Source organism: Manduca sexta, unplaced genomic scaffold (assembly GCF_014839805.1).
Source record: "Manduca sexta isolate Smith_Timp_Sample1 unplaced genomic scaffold, JHU_Msex_v1.0 HiC_scaffold_2323, whole genome shotgun sequence".
Classification (NCBI taxonomy): domain Eukaryota; kingdom Metazoa; phylum Arthropoda; class Insecta; order Lepidoptera; family Sphingidae; genus Manduca; species Manduca sexta.
The window spans coordinates 1-20174 of record NW_023593276.1 but is presented as its reverse complement, the minus strand read 5'-3'; the positions used below and the strand labels follow the sequence as shown (position 1 = coordinate 20174).

Sequence of the window (20174 nt, the reverse complement as noted above, 5' to 3'; positions counted from 1 at the left end):
GTGGCGAGCAACGTATCAAATAGCGGATCCTCGTCACCCTCTAACACTCCTACGGTTAAAACACAATCTTTGTAAAAGTAATTTTAATGTATGCAAATAAAACCGAATTTTGTAAAATCGTGAAATAAAAAAAAAAGAAACTAAAGCTATTTAATGAAAAAAAAAGAAGTCGCGAACAATAATTGTATGTATTATTACTTAGTTACATTAAACCATACTTTAAATACAATGTACCCGTAACAATAGGTGTACACTCCAATATGGGAATGAAGATACTTCGAAACAAACTAAAATAAACAAGACTCATAAATTCTAAACATTTAAAATATCATCGGCAGAGCACTGATATAAGTAGCGTATTTATTTTTGGCAATTCTATTGATTTATGTCGACGTCCATTGTTCGTGAAATGAGGGGTCGCGGGTTTGATCCCTGCATCGACAAAATTAAGGTTAGGTTTAAAAATATTTGTTCCTGCTTTGGGTTTTGTGACAGAATATATATAAAGGTTATACTTGTTAAGTTAAATATGAAAATGCATTAAAGACAATCAGTGTTTAAATTTTGTTTCAATTTAAAACGGCAATTTAAACAGATTTCTGTAATGACCTGCACGGCTTGCTCGCTTCGTTTTCGATTTAAACCTGATTAAAAAAAATAATAATAAGTAAGTATCAAGCTTTTGGGCCATGTTTCTATAGAACTTAATGAGGCGATAGAAGGTATCTATAGTTTTATAAATAACTTCAATGTCATTCCAAGATTTGAATTATAAAGTATAGAACTGCGCTACTCATTTAAGATAAGATATAACATAATGCCCTATAATTACACTAAAAACAATGCCTAACCAAAACACAAAACCGGATAACGATTAACGACCACCGTACACAAGATGTTAAAACCCGCCATAGTGGCCTACTTCCGGGATCAGGTTGTGTTTATTCGGTTTCAACAGACCAGCATAATTGTGTCGACTGTTGGGGGGTAATCGTTTCTCGTCAGTCGACATTCTATTGGACCCCACTTCACTTACCATCAGGTACAGAGAGGTCACTTTTCTACGCCCGTGGAAAATGAAACAACACAACAGGGGCCTTATTCTCTATCCCGCACGTTATTTTAACAGTGCTTAACAAGCACGTAACACAACGCGTCATGTTTAGGACTATAGAAATTTGACTTACAGAATACCATTCCACGCACATTTCTCGGAGATAACATGACACGGCCGCGTTACGCGTTTACACTATCATACAGAATAAGGGCCCAGTTCTAGCTTCACATATAGGTACATACGTACCTATTCTGATAGATTCTTCCATGCAATATACCTCTTTCTGATTCCACGTTGATGAGATACAAGGTGTAGTAGGAAACAATGAATTAATGTAAATCTACGAATAACAATTGTTTAATTTTAGCCAATTGTTAGCGATGTGTTTCTCATCGTGAATATATCGCGGAGGTGAAGTTCTTTGTAATGATTTGTATTCAAACGGTGCACTACTGAGTCACCTTACAAACCATCTGACTGTGAATATATTATTATAACGATTATAATAACGGGCCCCTGGGTTTTGTGTCTGATTGCATTACTAAGAGAACCTACTTACTTATGTCATTTTTAATAACAAACAATAATAGTATGAACTCAAAGTATTGTAATTATTTGTTTAGTATATTTTTTATCTTTAGACCTTTAGTTTTAATTTAATACACACTCACGCATTTTATCACCGAAGCGGTAGGTAGAGGCGCAACCTGTGCACCCTCTTCACACTGTGTGTATTCCGACCTATGATGTGATGTGCCTATCGCCATGTCGATGTGCTTTATAATTAACAGTTGTTTACCGTCAGACGTGAGGCGAGAATATTGCTCGTCTTCTCATTATGTCAGAAAAAAAAGGTTACTCTGATAGTGATATAATAAATTAACAGAAATGGAGTACACTAATTATTTGTGATGATTATTCAATTATTATAATTAAAGATAAAAGCAATTAAACAATGCACGAAATTAATCAAATTGAATTGTTATTCGTAAAAATATTGAACTGAAAAGAATATAAAAATAAAGTGGCCTTATTTTATTTATAGGATTGCATAAGATTTCTGTAAGGTGCGTTAGAACGACGCTGAAGTCATATAAATCGATCTACGTGGAAACGCAAGTTGTACTTCAAACGTGGATAAAATAAAAAGGCTTTTAAAAATAATTCGCAGTTCTAAATCAAAGACAGTCGGTTGTTGACTGTTTGACCGGCATTTGGATTCGATATTTATATTAGCATACTTGAACTAAAATTTGATTCGGCACCTATTACAATAAATTAATTTGATTAGCGGCTATAGCCTAGTTGGGTATGGAACGGACTGCCGAGACGAATGTCCGCAGGTTCAAATCCCAAGGGCACACACCTCTGACTTTTCTAAAAATCATGTGTGTATTCTTTGTGAATTTATCGTTCGCTTTAACGGTGAAGGAAAACATCGTGAGGAAACCTGCACATTTGAGAAGTTCTCTATAGGAATTTCAAAGGTGTGTGAAGTCTACCAATCCGCACTAGGCCAGCGTGGTGGACTAAGGCCTAATCCCTCTCAGTAGTAGAGGAGGCCCGTGCTCAGCAGTGGGCAAGTATATAATACAGGGCTGATATAATAATAATTATTATTTAATTTGAGGTCAAGGTCATGTGTGTGGCTGTTGATAGTTAAGTGTCTTCGATCTGCTCTTGGGCACATTTTCCTCTATATCGCAGATTTTTATAACCTGTGCAGGATCTAATCTTGAGGAAATTGTGTTAGAGAAACCTAGAAACATAATCCATGCTCTACTAGTCGAAAACCAAATTGGGGAAATAAATTATTGTTCATTTAATATACGCTATTTGTTGAAGTAAGTAAAATTGATGTTTAAACTTAATTTAGTAAAATGAATGATTGTTTTCAAACCAAGAATTATCTTATTCATGTTATTTGATGGCCTTAATCATAACAATTCTTGGTAAATATATTCCCAGAAAGCCATACACTCTAATTAAGCTGTAGGTGTAATAGTTGGCCGCACTTAGTACACTCTGAACGGAACACAGGAACGACTTACCACGAAGTTTGTCCCGCGCAAAACAACATTAACTTAATATTAATTCCGTTTAGCTGTAACTTATAACGGAGGAAGTTCATTAAATGCATATTCAATTTGGTATTGTTTTCTTTGTAAAATATGACGTTTGGAGAAAGAGCCTTATAATTGATTACTAAACTAATAACCACCATGACGAGATATCCGCGTAGAAATTTTATAAGGATTTAAGAGCACATTGCGCGTTCCCCAAATGTTTATGACATAAAAAAATTATTTTTCCTTTACATTTACTCCTTTACATTTAAGACATTGCTTCTTACAAAATCTCATAAGTCTACGTCAACGGGAAGTACCCTTTTGAAATAGCTAAGTACCTATACGACAATATGATACATAAACGGTTATATCGTTGATCGCGTTGACTTATACAAATTGATACCTCTACGCGTTCCTATGTATTTATAAGTATTGACAGACAGACAGATAAGCGGTCAAAAAAGTAATCCTTTTGAGGTATGAAACTCTAAAACTTAAACCTTGTGAACAATGAGTCTACATAGGTACGTATTGTACCCTAACAATATTCTATAAAAATAAGTTCAAAGGATTTAAAAGCGTTCTGCTTCCAGTGAATACTTCTTCCGCTTGGAATAATATCTGAGAATGCGGTCCGTAAATAAGATTAAAATGACAATTCGTGTTTGTCTGTTTTTCATTAAAGGAAGATGCACTCTTTATTACTTTTTTTTTGGTAAAGAAGTCTTCTCTTCATTATAATAATAAAAAATAATCTCTCTTTATACAAGAATTCTATCGTTTTATATCTGTTGAATTGTTTTTATCAGAGCTATTAGCGTAGTATAAAAGAAAAACTTGTTTTTTGTAGTACAAGTAATCAAAAGTGTAAAGATAAAAAATGTACAAAAAACACACACACACACACACACACACACGCTTTTTATGCGGGGTTAGCAGAGGCGCAATAGGTGTACCCACTTTCCACCGTCCATATTCCGACCTTAGATGCGACGTAGTGCCAGGGTATCATCATACCGGGCACTAATTCCAGACTCCGGGCTGATACTGAATAAGAACCCATTATATAACTAAGCCATGAGACAGTGCGATATAGAAGCACTTATGAAAAACACAATTAAAAATAAAATAAATTTGAATTCCAAATGATCGGGAAATTATCTAATACCAGAACATAATCCAACTGAAAACTTTCATAAATTACGCTAGAGCCGGAAATCCAATCCCCAGGGTTTATATGAAGCGATAAACCAATCTTGCTATCATATTTCATTTTAATATCTCACTTTTAGGTAAGTGCTAGCATATTCATTTCATTCATTCCCTCTCAGTAGTAGAGGAGGCCCGTGCCCAAAAGTGGGACAGTATATAATACAGGGCTAATATTATTATTAGCATATTCAACTTTATTTGCCTTCTTATAGGTTACTAAACAATTGTCAACCATAACATCTCCTGACCATAGATTTATGAAAATTTTAATGTAAAACAAAGGATTCTGAGAGAATTGGGGCGAAAAAACTTGTAAAGGATTATTTCGTTACAAAAAATGGTTGATGCCGCATCGTTGATAGGTAAAAGTATAAACAGGATATTAATAATAACGCAATATTTCGTGGAAGCGGTGTTTAAAGCAATTTAGTATGATGAACATTTTCTACGAATATTTGAAAATAAACATACGCAATATATTATTTTACTGTTATGGCAAAGAAAAATTAATACAGTGTTTTAGATTTATCGCCTCATTTGTCTACTGTCAACGATTTTTGGCCATGAACTCCGCCATGGTTCGATTCCTAGGCCTATCAACGAACTTTCGTGCGGCTTCTTTGTATCAAATTGATATAATCGCCAAGAAAGAAAATTGTCTTCGATGTGGTGAGCTTATATTGCGCTATCACTTTTATTTCATAGAATGTAAGTAGATATAGTAACTTTCACTAATCGGACGACCAACACCTCAGTCAGGACCAACCCTCTCTCAGCTTGATGGCTGCAAAGTCTTCGCAATGTCGGGAGAAAATTATAAAATAAAAAACCACGATAAAATCCGAAAAATAATTTAATTTCAATGTCTAATATTCGCGTAAACATAAGAAATCATTACCTTACACTATCACTTCATATGACATCACACAGAGAAGTATAGTAGGTGTACTTGAGTCTCTGCCTAACCCTACTAGGTTAAAAGCGTAAGCTTGCATACATATGTATATTGTATATTTATCACGAGTTTCCTAGCGCATTGGGTGTGGTTGTTTGAAGCGACGTAGGTGAAAAGTTACCTGGAGCAGTGACGTCGCTTTATACTCCACGCTCTCCTGGTCGTATGCATAATGTTATTGGAGACCTGAGCTGTGAATATTTGGCGAGTATATAGTTTTCAATTAATTCAACAATGCCAATATTCAGTAGAGACCTTTTCACACACCTATTGTAAATTTCAATGAGCATTTTATAAAAAGTAGTAACTACGTAGTGAACCATAGTAAAGTGCAAGCATGTTAACACTCGAACAAAATTGACGAAAAGATTTACGCGCGTAGACATACTTGTAAATTAACTCGCCGCACGGGTTCGCCCCAGTAATTAGCCAATCGAAACACTAATTAATCAATCATACGACAGACAGCACAGTACCCGCGAATGCGATGCTTGGAGCTCTCCTTAAAAAATACTTCAGAACAATCAGGAGGTAAATTTTTGCGAATCTAAATTCGTGTCTAATACAATGTGGCGAAATATAATGTCGAGGGCTGTTATTCTTTAGGCTTCTATGATACGTTTGTTTGTTCCTACTTACATACGCTGTCAGTAGTATGCGAAGTTCATATGTTTTAATTATTTACTTTATGTGTAGCTTTAATATTTCATACAAATCTATGTTACGGTATAACTAATGCCCACTCTACGAAGAATCCTTTAAGATATGTGCCTATAATTAATTATGTTATAGAAAACATCGCATCAACAATACAGTCTTGAAAACGATACGATGCCGGTAACTATCTCTCAACGGATTGTTCCAGCCTTTAATTCCTAGCGTTGAATTGAGGAGCCATTGTTCCTAACAATAGATAGACCTGTTCTATGAAAGCGGACGAGTGCTTTTATCTATCTTTTGATTTAATACCTGTTTCGATATCTATGAGGGTATTTGTTGGATAGTTTTGCTCGGTTTGAGATTGTTGGGTTCGAATAGATTTTTCATTTATAAAAAAGTGATAAAAATATTATTAATGGTGAGTGAGATTCAGTGAATCCAAAATCCCTTCTCGTTCGTAATCCCAATCTCGAGTATCACTACATAGTATAAAACAAAGTCGCTTTCTCTGTCCCTATGTCTCTTTGTATGCTTAAATCTTTAAAACTACGCAACGGATTTTGATGCGGTTTTTTTCAATAGATACAGTGATTCAAGAGGAAGGTTTATATGTATAATAACATCCATTAAATAGTGGAGAAATACTGTTATTTTGTTATGTTATACCCGTGTGAAGCCAGAGTGGGCCGCTATGTTTTTATATACAACGTTCACAGTTTTTCTGTAGTGTATTTAGTATCAGCATTGCAGCCGTGCGAAGCCGGGGCGGGTCGCTAGTTGATGATAATTTCTTTATTTTGGAATTTGGGTAAGTACTTAGATAGTATTTATGCGTCGTATACTTTTTAATATAAGATGAGCTGCTTTTTTGACTGTTGACTCTTTTGACTTAAGTTTAATTAAAATATTTTTTGCGCAATGTTTAATTAATACATATATATTTTTTAAAGGTGACGAGAAAAATAAATAGTAAGTACACAATATTGTATAATCAATGTGTAGTTTTGAATAAGTTCAGCTACTTAAGGGGCTGACTGTACTCTATTGAAGGATAATCTATCATTAAGCATTTATTCATTACCATTCAAATTAAGAATTGTTTATCTTCAAATAATTTTTAAACATTTATAAAGAAACGAAATTATGTGAAAAGTGTTATAAAGAATTTGTAATGGGCTTCTGTTAAAAAATGCTCACTCTAGTGTTTATATAACACGTGAAGTATAAATGTCGTCGTAAACATCAATAAATACTCATTCATTCTATTTGTTTCGTTTCAAAGTCACCTTAATGTATTTTTATACAGAATAAAAAAGAATGAATGAAATTCACATACTATTTTGTTAACAATAATCTTCCTCTGGATATAGAGTTGAGTGTCTCCCAAAATACTTGAACCTTTCGTGATTTCAATCTATCATTTTTAAATTCGACATTATTTTTAATTATTAGACTTTTGATCTTTCAGCAAAATACCTTTTGCCTCTTCAAATAAATGTTGATAAGCTTAGGAGATTTATGTAAACTTTAATATTACTGATTGACCTATTAGACAGTGCAAATATTAAGAAATTTGTTCTGCTACGGAAAATTAATCTTAAACATGCGATAGTCAAATGAGTAATAATCATTAATTCTGCTTATAGGGCGTTTTTCAACTACGTATTTTATGACTACCTCGGTGGCGTAATAGTATCACGGTACGACTACTAACTGAGGTCTCGGGTTTGATTCCGGGGTCGGACATAGTAATATTGAATTTTACTGATCGATATATGCCTGGAGTAAGAGGTTTGTGTCCGGTATGGTGTTAGGCCCTTCTCCTATTACATCACAGGACAGAAGAAACACGGTGCAAAGTAGGTGTACCAGTTGCGCCTCTACCTACCCCTTCGGGTATAAATGGCGTGTGTATATATTTTATGATTTAAACCACTTATATCTAATATTATTATGGTAAGATACCATGCTAATTTCAGATTTAATAATACACGATGTTTCATATACGTGTCTCTAGTGGAGTGTCTGGAACATTCAAAACCGTAAAACCTCGGATTAGAGTTATAGTGAATGAATTAATACGATCGATGTGGGATATTGTTTTTTAAACTATAAATTGCAATGTTTACCCAAAAATTTTTTGTGCACTCCATTTTTTCATTGTTAAAAAAATATTATAAAAATTAATGTTTGACCAAATATTTTCACTTTAAACAGTATTTTTTTTTTAATTATATGTTAAATCTTACCTGAGTAGACATATAGGAACATTTTTCAAAGATACCTGTGTATAAAAATAGCAGTAGGGTCTCAAACAGTAGAAAAACGTGGAAGGGAGAGCGGAGCGAAAGCTGCTATGTACAATGGAATTTCTCGGCCAGTTTAATTATAAATGAAACGTACTCTGTTGTGTACATTTAAAAAAATAAGGTAATTAATTACGATTAATGAAAAGAAAAAAATTTAGTACAAAATCTGTTTATTTAAATATATTACACTGTTGTCTACATCAAATATTTTCTTCTACTTCATCTATCTGTATAATAGGTGAAGTATTGGAACAACTATTTCCGCTGCACTGTAAACATGCTACACTGCAGTATAAACCACTTTTCTGCATCCACACGCAGCTCCACATCCCTTTTGCAATTACAAAATAACATTTGCAATAAATTATCCAGAGCAGGTAATTGATTCATTGTTATTGGGATGTACATGTTATTGGAATACTTCCATCCCCAATTTTCAATAACTACGTCATTCCTAGCCATATCTGAATTTGTAGGTACACTCTTTTAAGGTGCTCAAACGCTGCATCAGTTGTTGTGATGACAAAAGAACACTCGTATTTTTGGATGTTGCTTTTATGAAAGAATTAAACGTTAATGTATTTAAATCATGAGTTTTAGACGGAGCGCCATATAAACTCAAAATACATGCTACACCTGCTTGCAATATATTATTGGGGTCTTCATTGATATTTTTAAATTCTTTTTCTGAGTCGTGTAAATCAATCCGTTTCTCAAATTTTTTGGCAAACTTGATTTTTCCTTTATTGAAAAACGCAGAAGTAGTATCACAACCCGTAAAGGCATGTAAAAAAAGAATATGTTCTTTACAATTTGGTAATGATTTTTCTAAACATTTCGATGAAAATATCTTCTGTTGAACTTTGCCTCGGGATGGTTTTAGAAAATATATTTCACGATCTTTATCTACCAATGCCGTTAATATCACTAAGACATCGATATCTTCTGACTTTACACGACTCAGAAAAAGAATTTAAAAATATCAATGAAGACCCCAATAATATATTGCAAGCAGGTGTAGCATGTATTTTGAGTTTATATGGCGCTCCGTCTAAAACTCATGATTTAAATACATTAAGGTTTAATTCTTTCATAAAAGCAACATCAAAAATACGAGTGTTCTTTTGTCATCACAACAACTGATGCAGCGTTTGAGCACCTTAAAAGAGTGTACCTACAAATTCAGATATGGCTAGGAAATGACGTAGTTATTGAAAATTGGGGATGGAAGTATTCCAATAACATGTACATCCCAATAACAATGAATCAATTACCTGCTCTGGATAATTTATTGCAAATGTTATTTTGTAATTGCAAAAGGGATGTGGAGCTGCGTGTGGATGCAGAAAAGTGGTTTATACTGCAGTGTAGCATGTTTACAGTGCAGCGGAAATAGTTGTTCCAATACTTCACCTATTATACAGATAGATGAAGTAGAAGAAAATATTTGATGTAGACAACAGTGTAATATATTTAAATAAACAGATTTTGTACTAATTTTTTTTCTTTTCATTAGTCGTAATTAATTACCTTATTTTTTTAAATGTACACAATAGAGTAACTTTCATTTATAATTAAACTGGCCGAGAAATTCCATTGTACATAGCAGCTGTCGCTCCGCTCTCCCTTTCACGTTTTTCTACTGTTCGAGACCCTACTGCTATTTTTATACACAGGTATCTTTGAAAAATGTTCCTATATGTCTACTCAGGTAAGATTTAACATATAATTAAAAAATACTGTTTAAAGTGAAAATATTTGGTCAAACATTAATTTTTATAATATTTTTTTAACAATGAAAAATGGAGTGCACAACAAAATTTTGGGTAAACATTGCAATTTATAGTTTAAAAAACAATATCCCACATCGATCGTATTAATTCATTCACTATAACTCTAATCCGAGGTGAAAACCTCCAGGCGCTCCACTACTCTTAAAATGTTATTTTGCTTCTTCCCAATAATATAAAAGCATGTATGTAAAAATGTTTGAATGTTTGTTAGAAGTAAAAGCAGAAACAACTGAAAGGATTTTGATGAAATTTAACACAGATATAGAACATGTTCTGTATTAACACGTAGACTAATTTTCGAGATCTAGAACTAGATACCGTGGGTTTTTTATATAGTTAACTCTGGCGTCGTACAAGCGCTTTAAATCGCTACAGTGGTGCAATCAACTGGAAGCACAGAAATCTTTTAATACAACCAAACGGGATCTAACAGCCAATTTATATGTAAATTCGAGTGTTTTGATCCTAAAGTATCCACGATAAAGATCAGACTTCGAGTCCTATATTCACCGATACCTACATTTATTTTAAGCACCGAAATATCGGAGGCTTAAAGCACTTTGATGTCACTCGCTGAATGTAAATACAAAGTTAATGTTCATAGATAGGTAGGTGAATCTTTGAAGTATTCGTTACGTAGATCGAGTGTTGTCAACCGCAAGGGTAAAGAAGGACCCTGAATATTATCGTATAAATGCAGACGACTTTGGCTGTTATTGTTTTAAAATATTTGTGTGACGATACAAAAGTAGTGAACTGAGAGAGCATTCATTATGTGGTTATAGGGTTGCTAAATAAAAAAAAGAAATATAGTCTTAACAAGTTAATTAAACTGTTTATTAAAACTGTGGAGTTGCACTTAAATGTTGAATTTATGTTGAAGCGAAGCATTAAAAAGTAATTAAACAAGTTGTAATTATTGCGACGGTTGAGACACCGACTGTTCGTGTTAATCGACTTTTCTTTGGGTGCACTAATTATGATCATGATTGGAGTAATGATTTTAACCTGTCAATGTAAAAAGTTTATGAGATGTTGGAACAGAATATGAAAACATTAAAACATAATTTGAAACATCAGATTAATCCCTCGCTATTATTGAATTTCCGAAGTGGTTTTTGCTATTCTCGTCGGATGCGAAGCAAAAACGTGAGGGCACTGTACGAAGTTTTCACCAACTGAAAAACAAAAATGGGACTAATATTTATTTTGTTCTTATTTGCACTGTGTCCCCACGGCCCCTTATAATTAAGCTTACTGTTGTGTAGGATGTGAGTGAGAGTTTGTACATTCCCCCGGCGCTGAATATTAGGGGTTTGCTGGATCGTAACATCACCAAAAGGATGGTGGTCCGAACGCCACGTATTTTCGACATGCCTTGTTCCCAGCCCGAACAGTAAATCGCTTCTCCGATGTTTTGGCTCTAGAATATGAGAAGATAAAATATTTTTGTATGATTCATAATATTGATTTTAGTTTGGTATCTATACCAAGGAATAACCACAAATTTTCTAACCTATGTGGTTATTTTTCCTTGTAAGATATTCATGGGCCACAGAAATTGAAAAATTATAACAGTGATTTTATGTAACGATAAATTCAATTTGTGCACAAGTGCTTTTACAAACAAGAACTCTAATAGAAAATTATGTTTGTAGACAAAGTATTTCTGTGTAGAATGAAAATGTTAGTAAATTTGTAAAGTTAACACATCCAATATCAGTTTTTCTTTCAAATGGAACAAGTGGGACTCGTTATTGTGGGAACGTCAGTTCAGTTGCACCGCTTCGAAGATAAAAGATATGCTAAATTGATAATACTTAGAGGTGTTGCGGAAAGTTACGTCCGATATGAAATGCATTTAATATTTATTTAAGTAACTCATATCTACAAAGTTGATACTTTTCTAAATATAAAAGTGATAAATTTTAAAGATTAGTTTCTTCATCTAAAATGTAAAAAAGTTATTTCTTTTTTTAGACCTAATTTGTATTCCAGAACTATAAAATACATATCTAGTAGGTATTAAAAATCATTGCACCTATGTGACAAGTCTTGATATTTTAATTTAGAACTCAAGTATCAAATACCTATTTTCAAAAGAAAACGCTTTTATTTCTCCTCACATAGTAATTTTATACAATGTTCATTAATTAATTTCAAAATACCTGAATTGTGATTTCTTCACACCACCGACAGATGATGTAGAGCGTGAACATGTTATAACCCAAATAAAAAAGACTCATCAAACACTTTGTAATATTTACTGAAATTGTCTGAAAAAAACGAAACCTAATAAAATATCGATTCCACGTTTAAGTTTCATCAAATATCAGAAAAAACATTACGCAGCACCCTCAAATAGGAAGGATAGGAGAAGTCCTCAAATAGGAGAGGAATCAAAGATACAGGAATACAGAACATATCATACCCGTATACTGTGTTATGTGTAGTGTATAAAAAGAACTAAACCTTTCGAACTAGTGTAGAAAGTGTAGTGCATAATTACAACTAACAAATAATAGTGTCAGTGCTAAGTATATATAACACACGAACAAAGTGTTTTTTTTATGTTACCAGACTCTAAGGAGGTGCCTAGGACATTATTCTTACTTGTAGTAAACGTATACCTAGAAAATTAAGTTAGAATTGTATTGCTTATTAGTCTTATAGATTAGATTGTAATTTACTGCTAAGAACCAGATTCTTACAAAAAAGAAAAAAATGTGTAGTGTATTCAGTACATAAGTATATGAGTAAACTAGTCCTAGAATCTTGATAATGAAATAAAGCCAAGATTAAAATAAAAAAATACAGCAATTACCGTAGTTGCTTGGTAGCCAACAAAACAAATAAGTATGCCGCTCGCCGCCAGCTGACCTAGCATTGGAACACTCAGTATGGTTCTCAGCTCTATACTGTGGCTATAAAAGCAATAGATTATTATCTCCCTAATGGCTACTTATTACTTACTGGGAAACATTTTTCTTATTTTGTTATTGACCAGTCGCCTTTGATTATTTTGTTTACTTTGATAAAGGCTAATTGCTACTATAAATTAAATGGAAAATTGTGTGTTTAGTTTTGTAATAGTTTTTGCTGATTAATGTTTGCATACAACTTTATATTACATGATGAAGACTTTAATTAGTAATACCAACAATGTAATTTATCCGAAGACATACAAGAGGTATACAGACATACGTATGTAATTTCCCTCCGCCAAACTATTCATTTTTTCCATAGGTACTGCGTTTACTTCTAATGAAAGTTTTAATATCCAAACAGCTTCACAAACTTTCGCATTCATAATATTAATACATTTTATTGTGGCATTAATCAGAAATTTTGGATCTTGTCGAGTTATATACCTCAGCGTTTTCAAACGTTTCTGTACGTAGCGCAGAGCTAAATTGGGAACTGTCTGCGTGTAATGCACAATGTCCTTTATACGTTGTCAACTACACTTTAGCCCAACTGACGTGGGGGAACTGAATTCAGCTGGGACAAAATTGATTTTTTCCAGAATATTCTGGTGTACTCGATAAGTAAGACTAAAGACAATGTATGAAGGCTCTATGATGTTGAATTTAATGATGAAAATTTTAATGCTTGTTTAGTTTTAATAACTAAATGGAAATACTTACTTTAAAATAAATTTGTGTTGTTCAACCAAATTGCCTAATTTGCGTAAATACAATTTTACAAACTTTTTATTATTTACCAAATGCTCTCGAGCAATTCCTGCAATCAATTTAATTTGGCTTTGATCAAATATTTTATTGTATTTTTTTTATCTAGTAGATCACACTTTATTTAAGAAATAACCGACATATTATGACCTGCAAATATTGGTGTGGTATTTCGAATCGGAACAAGTTAATATTTTTTTTATAAGCGTAATGTAGGAAAAAGAAAAATAAATCAATCAATCATAATTACTGGAAAGGAATACTCGCTTGGTGCGATTTGGGTGTTAATTCTTGTATAACAACTATTGTGTATACAATTGCTCAGTTTCATTGATCCAAAACATCACAACTGGCTTCCAGTGCGTATACAACACGTTCTTATTTAAATAAAAAATCTAAAAATCATAAAAATATGTAGCTTATCTTACCTTCAAAGCCAACTTCGCAATCACTAACCAAATTGGTAAAACAATCAGCCAAGACACTATACTGACAGATCAAGGGTATCAAATGTGATTGCATAATGAGATCTGTTACCATGCAGAAGTGGGAGGTGTAGTTGAAGGCGATGCCGACGAGGATGTAGGTGATGACGTAACGGAACGGAGTATTGTATTTGAAGGGCAAGGAGACTCCTACCATGAGGTTGTACTCCAATTCGTCCAAGAGGGATACATGTACCTAAAGCAAAGATACGTGATGATTGATGATTAATGAAATATGTGCAGTCAGCCATGAAAGATGCTAAACAAATAAAAAACTTGAAAACGCTTCTACAAATTTACTCTCATCGAAACATTACTTATATATATATATCTTAAATAAAATAAAATTGTAAAATTTATCTTAGTAAAGAAGAAACGATTCTTGTTGAGAACATAAAATCTTAAAGGCGCTTTGATATTAGAATTTATTCAGCTATTTCTATGACTGACTGTACAGGCATCAAATTAGATTTTTCTTATTTTTTTTTAAAAAGAAAGTTCTGTGACTGAATCTACATGTATACATTACAGTTTCTTACATTAAAAAAAAAAAAACATTTTAATTTTGCTGATAAATAAATTATCTATTATCAAGAAATCTACGCACTGTAATTACAAATTCTAGCCATTGTGTATAAAATATTACACCAAGTGACTTATTAAATCTGTTCTAGCGTAATAAAAATATGCATAAATGTAGCTTCCAAAAAATTGACATTGCTTTCAGAACTGAAGCAGCAGTTTCAGCAATAAGCCTCGAAATAAACACATAAACAAACTCTCCAGTTTTATTGCATTTATTAGATAAAAGGAGAATAAATATCATCGCTATATGAATTACAAATTGAATCCTGACAATAGTAAGGTGTCCCTCTAACGAGGCAAAATAGTTGCCGAGCAACAGGGTAGTTATTGCCGGTCTCACAGGTCACTTCTTTCCTATAATTGTATCGGAAATTGGCAGGTGCACCCTTATCCAATTTTTATAAGTACATTTTTGTTTGTGGATGTTTGTATTCAATGGCGGTGATTTTAGATGGTATCAGTTTGATACGTTTCATAACAGATGTTGCTTGGAGCTTCGCTCGTGTTTAAAGCCTTTATGGCTACAAAAATCCTAAAATCAGTGTTCTGATCACGACGCCAATCTTATCTTCTTAAAATCTGATTGAAGATACAAATATTTCCCACTTTAGCAAATTACTGGAATAAAAACTAGCCTTTATGTACGATATGGTCTATTCATGTTTTAAATTTCATCCAAATTCATTTAGCGGTTACTTCTTCTAAGCGTCAAAATAAATTTATAATCAACCGTATATATAATATAGTAATATAAGGAGTAAGATGATTAACAGTCACCCAAGGCATATAACTTCTCTTATGAAATGTTTATACATCACTTGTCATTACGGCCAGGGAATTATTAATCCGTTGCCTATACGTGGAATTCTTTAATTTCGAATTTCGTGGACTTTGTTTTTAGCTTCCTCTAATATAATCCCTGATTTAGGATTTTGCTGAATACAGACGAATATTCACGAACACGAGTGTGTAAACAGCTTATTAGGGTGTATTCGTTACACATAGTAGTAGTCATATACTCGTGCACGAATTATTCGCCAACTAACTCGGCGATAGTCTAAATGAAGCATAAGGGCTCTGCTCCGTGAAAATCGTCTTAGAAAATAAAAAAAATATTACACCAGAGAAAACTGTTGAGATATTATTCAACACACTCCATTCGTTGTTTGACCTTCACTTTGTTAAGCCACATATCATTGCTTTGTATGCTATAAGGACATGAGTAAAGAAAATTGGGCTCAAGCCAAGACGTCTTGTGAATAATTGAGGCGTAAGGTATAGTGAGCGGCCTAAATCACAAATATGAGAAGAGTGGAAATAAAGATCGGGAAATTCAGAATAATAGATATCAGTAGTATTATGTTAATATATATTATAAATGCGGATTTTCTCACGATAGTAACTTTATTATACGTTTGGTGTATCTCGAAATAAACTCATAATTGGGCTTCTTTGGAAGGAATTTCGCACAAAAATAACAAATTAAAGACTAACAAAGTCTATATTGGTAGAATAGGTGAAAAATAATATTACTTGTGTATCGTCAGTACTAAGATTTCGGTGAAACGTATGATTTTTTATGGCTTATTATTTTCGAATTTTCTGGTTTGAACCATTTTTGCTAAATACCTTAAGATATTTACGTCTCATAAACAAATTGTTTGTAAGAAAACGTCCGATTTCTGAAAGATTGTTGTAAAGACTCGTATTATTCACACTCAGTGAATAAAACAGCTTCTCTGACCATTTAATATTACATTGGCTTGGGAGTATTATTGTTTCAAAATCATTGACAGTAATTTCACTGTACTCAATTTCGGGATTATACATTTTTTTATTTGTAAGTAGTTAATTAAAATGTTCGTAAACGATATTCTTAAATCTCTTTATTAAATGATAGAGAATTTGGATGTAATCACGTATGTTGTAACGGATACAATAATTATAGCTTTAATTCTTCTTAATCTGAATTTTTCCAAATTTTTGCTCAGCAGAGAATCATTTTAGATTTTGCTGGTAATTACTAAAAATAAAGTATACTTGTAATAGTATATAATCCTGCCTTATGTGTTATTCACGCGTAAATCAAATTATACAGCACGTGCTATAAAAATGTTTAAAATATACAACTATTTGTTTTCACTGGCCACGTACATTCACAGAATTTAGTGCAAGTGTTGTACAACGCTGAATAATGGAAAGATTTGCTTGCGGCTCTGTTTTTTGTTACATATGCATTTAGCCAGAAACCTGTTTAGTTCAAAACAAATAAGTGTTTTGTGAATTTATTTATGACTAACATATTGAAGAGGTCACCTACAAAACATAAATACGTGTTGGTGACAACAATATAAACGTATTGAAGTAGGTACCTAACTGACCAAGTTTAGATGTAGCATATGTATCTCCCAAAGCTGTTGGATTCGAAGATATTTGTACTGAGACAGAGATGTTGGGCGATGTCATTGGAAGGATGGGATAGAAAGGTGGCATTTATCTAGTTTGCAAAAAATCTAGGTCAAAAAGGAGGCTTTATACGGAATGATATAAAAGTACAGACGCATGTAGAGAATAATTCTTAAACAGAAGGAGAAGGTCGAACATATTGCTGACTTGCTGTAAAATAATGTATGTAGATAATAAATAAGAATTACCAGGCGGTAAGAGCGCTATTTCCCAAGGCAAGAAGCAGTTTCAAGTACCTCTCGTGCCGCTGCACCCAAAATTGACGATTTCTTGTCGTCGTTTAGTTGAAACATCGAAAAATGGAGACTCCATGGACGTAGCAAGTCTTTTGTAAACATCTTTATTATCCATCTCTTAATAAAATATTTTAATAAACTAGGTGAAGTCAGGTGGCTCTATTCCGCATTCGGGGGCAAATCCATCCTTTGCAATTACGGGCGTTCTAATCGAAGTACACCTTTCATAGTTGGTTTAGGTAAATAGGGAATTTTTCGGCGCTTTAATCAATACGGCCGTCAAAACTATTCTTCTATTACAACACCCGTCATTGCAAAAAGACGGATTTGCCCTCGTAGACGGAATAGGCTCCCCTGACCTTACTATAAAAGTAATAGAGAATTTCTTATCAGTATAATTAAAATTATCTACCAAATCTGTAAGGGTATCTAATTGTCATCTAGCATACATAGTTGGGTGTGGAACGGACTGCCGAGACGAATGTCCGCAGGTTCAAATCCCAAGGGCACACATCTCCGACTTTTCTAAAAAATCATGTGTGTATTCTTTGTGAATTTATCGTTCGCTTTAACGGTGAAGGAAAACATCGTGAGGAAACCTGCACATCTGAGAAGTTCTCTATAGGAATTTCGAAGGTGTGCGAAGTCTACCAATCCGCACTAGGCCAGCGTGGTGGACTAAGGCCTAATCCCTCTCAATAGTAAAGGAGGCCCGTGCTCAGCAGTGGGCAAGTATATAATACAGCGCTAATATTATTATTATATACATATACATATTATATGCTCTATTACCTAAGAAACTCGCTGTTATTTAGACCATAACATATTTTATCTGTATACTTACCAAATTCTTGAGTTTGTACAGAGTTATGAGATGTATAACAATGGCATTGATGCAAGCGGCAATTTCGTCCAGACTCAAGGGCTCGGTGGAGGCGTACCACAGTTCGCCGATCACGAACAATGCAACCATTATTTTTACCGAAGTGCTATAGATTATGTACAGTATGCCGTAATCTGAAGACGACAGCCCTACAAAAGGTATTACGTATTTAAACAAACGTAACATTTACAGACAATGTTACTTAAATTTGTGTTAATTTAAGTAGCTAAATAGCTTTATATTCATAAAACATTCAATGCAATAAGGGCTAATAAGTGAATAAAACTTAGCTATAATACTTAATGATAGATTATAATCTTATAACATAATAGAGGTAACAAAGTATAACCGCAACTTTTTTTATTGACAGCTTTTCGACAACTCTAGCACACTAACATGATTAAATATAGCTATTTATTTTTATTACAATGCCGCTTGACAGTTTTCATATTGTTGACCTTTTGTGATATACCTTTGTAGCCTTATACCCAACTAAATTCAATTGAAACTCACTCAAGCTGAAAACAGTAGGACCTAAAATGCGGATGAATAGCAAGATAAAAAGGGCCTAAGGGCGTACTTTATTATAGTTACTTAAATTTGTTGAAACCGGGCAGAGCTATAAAAAGCTGAAACGATAAAATTATGTTGTGTGCTAACTACGGTATACAAACAACTTTTTCTTACTTGTAGAGTGTTCAAATATTTTTTGCGTTTCTACATTTTATTGTTTTATGTATGTTCTTTTAAAACAAGTATTGATTCTGATAAAGCTGCTAGAAATACATGTGTAGGACTAAAAATATAATCTCTGGGCAAAAACCCTCAAATAAAATAGTCTAGTATACTATAAAGCAGCAAATTTTTTTAGATTATGTTATTTTACATTATTCGTGTATAAGTACGTTGTTTTTAACGTTCGGTAAACTGTGCTGACGAAAAGAGAATCAAAAGGTCTGTGTGTCCAACCGACAAGGGATTGAAAAACTTTATTTTTTTAACCATAACTGGAGGCACAATTTTTAAAGAACGTGTGTTTTACAGCGAATATCATAACGAGTTATAAAACAAAAAGAGTTAGGTTGGCAACTCTCGCTGAACGGGTTCAACTCGTCTTTGTCGTTTTATTTTTAATTACATAATTATATATTTTTTTATTTAACTTTCCATTACAAATAATTACTAAAACTACATTTAATTTCACACGTACCTGCTAAATAAGCAATACGATATACAGACTCATAAAATGAAGTCTCCAGAGTGCCACTGGATTGCTCCAGGCTTTTTGTCGGAGTCAATTTCTTCCACAAATAATTAAGACGGCCCATCGTGATATATTGTAGAACAAGCTAGAATGATTCTTTTTATAATACTTGCGTCGCTATTTTTAAGGCAACCTAAGTTGACATGGCAGAATAGTAATTAATTTGTAATGGGACCGTTTCCACTCCACCATTGGAAGCAAACGTCCTGGAATAGGAATGGAAAACTAAATAAAAACTCGAATAAATCACCGTGGACGTTAGAAGCGCGGTCGAAAAAGGAATAAACTATTCCAATTACGAAAGATAGTTTTTCATTGGCTCCAGGTTTATGACTTTTGACGCAATATGTTAGGGATTCATTTTGAGTTTTTAATAGCCGATTCGAACAATCTTTTGTGCTGTATGTTTGAATCATGGATGGGTGGAGATCAAATTCAATGATAAAAATTCTCAAATATATTCGAGTTGGACTGGTATGTAATCTTGTATTTTTTAAATATTGCTGAA

General features: G+C 33.2%; 1 pseudogene; it reads right to left on the bottom strand.

Moving 5' to 3' along the window:
• Nucleotides 1-10870: 10870 nt before the first annotated feature.
• On the bottom strand, nt 10871-19749 carry LOC119192074 (annotated as a pseudogene).
• Nucleotides 19750-20174: the final 425 nt, after the last annotated feature.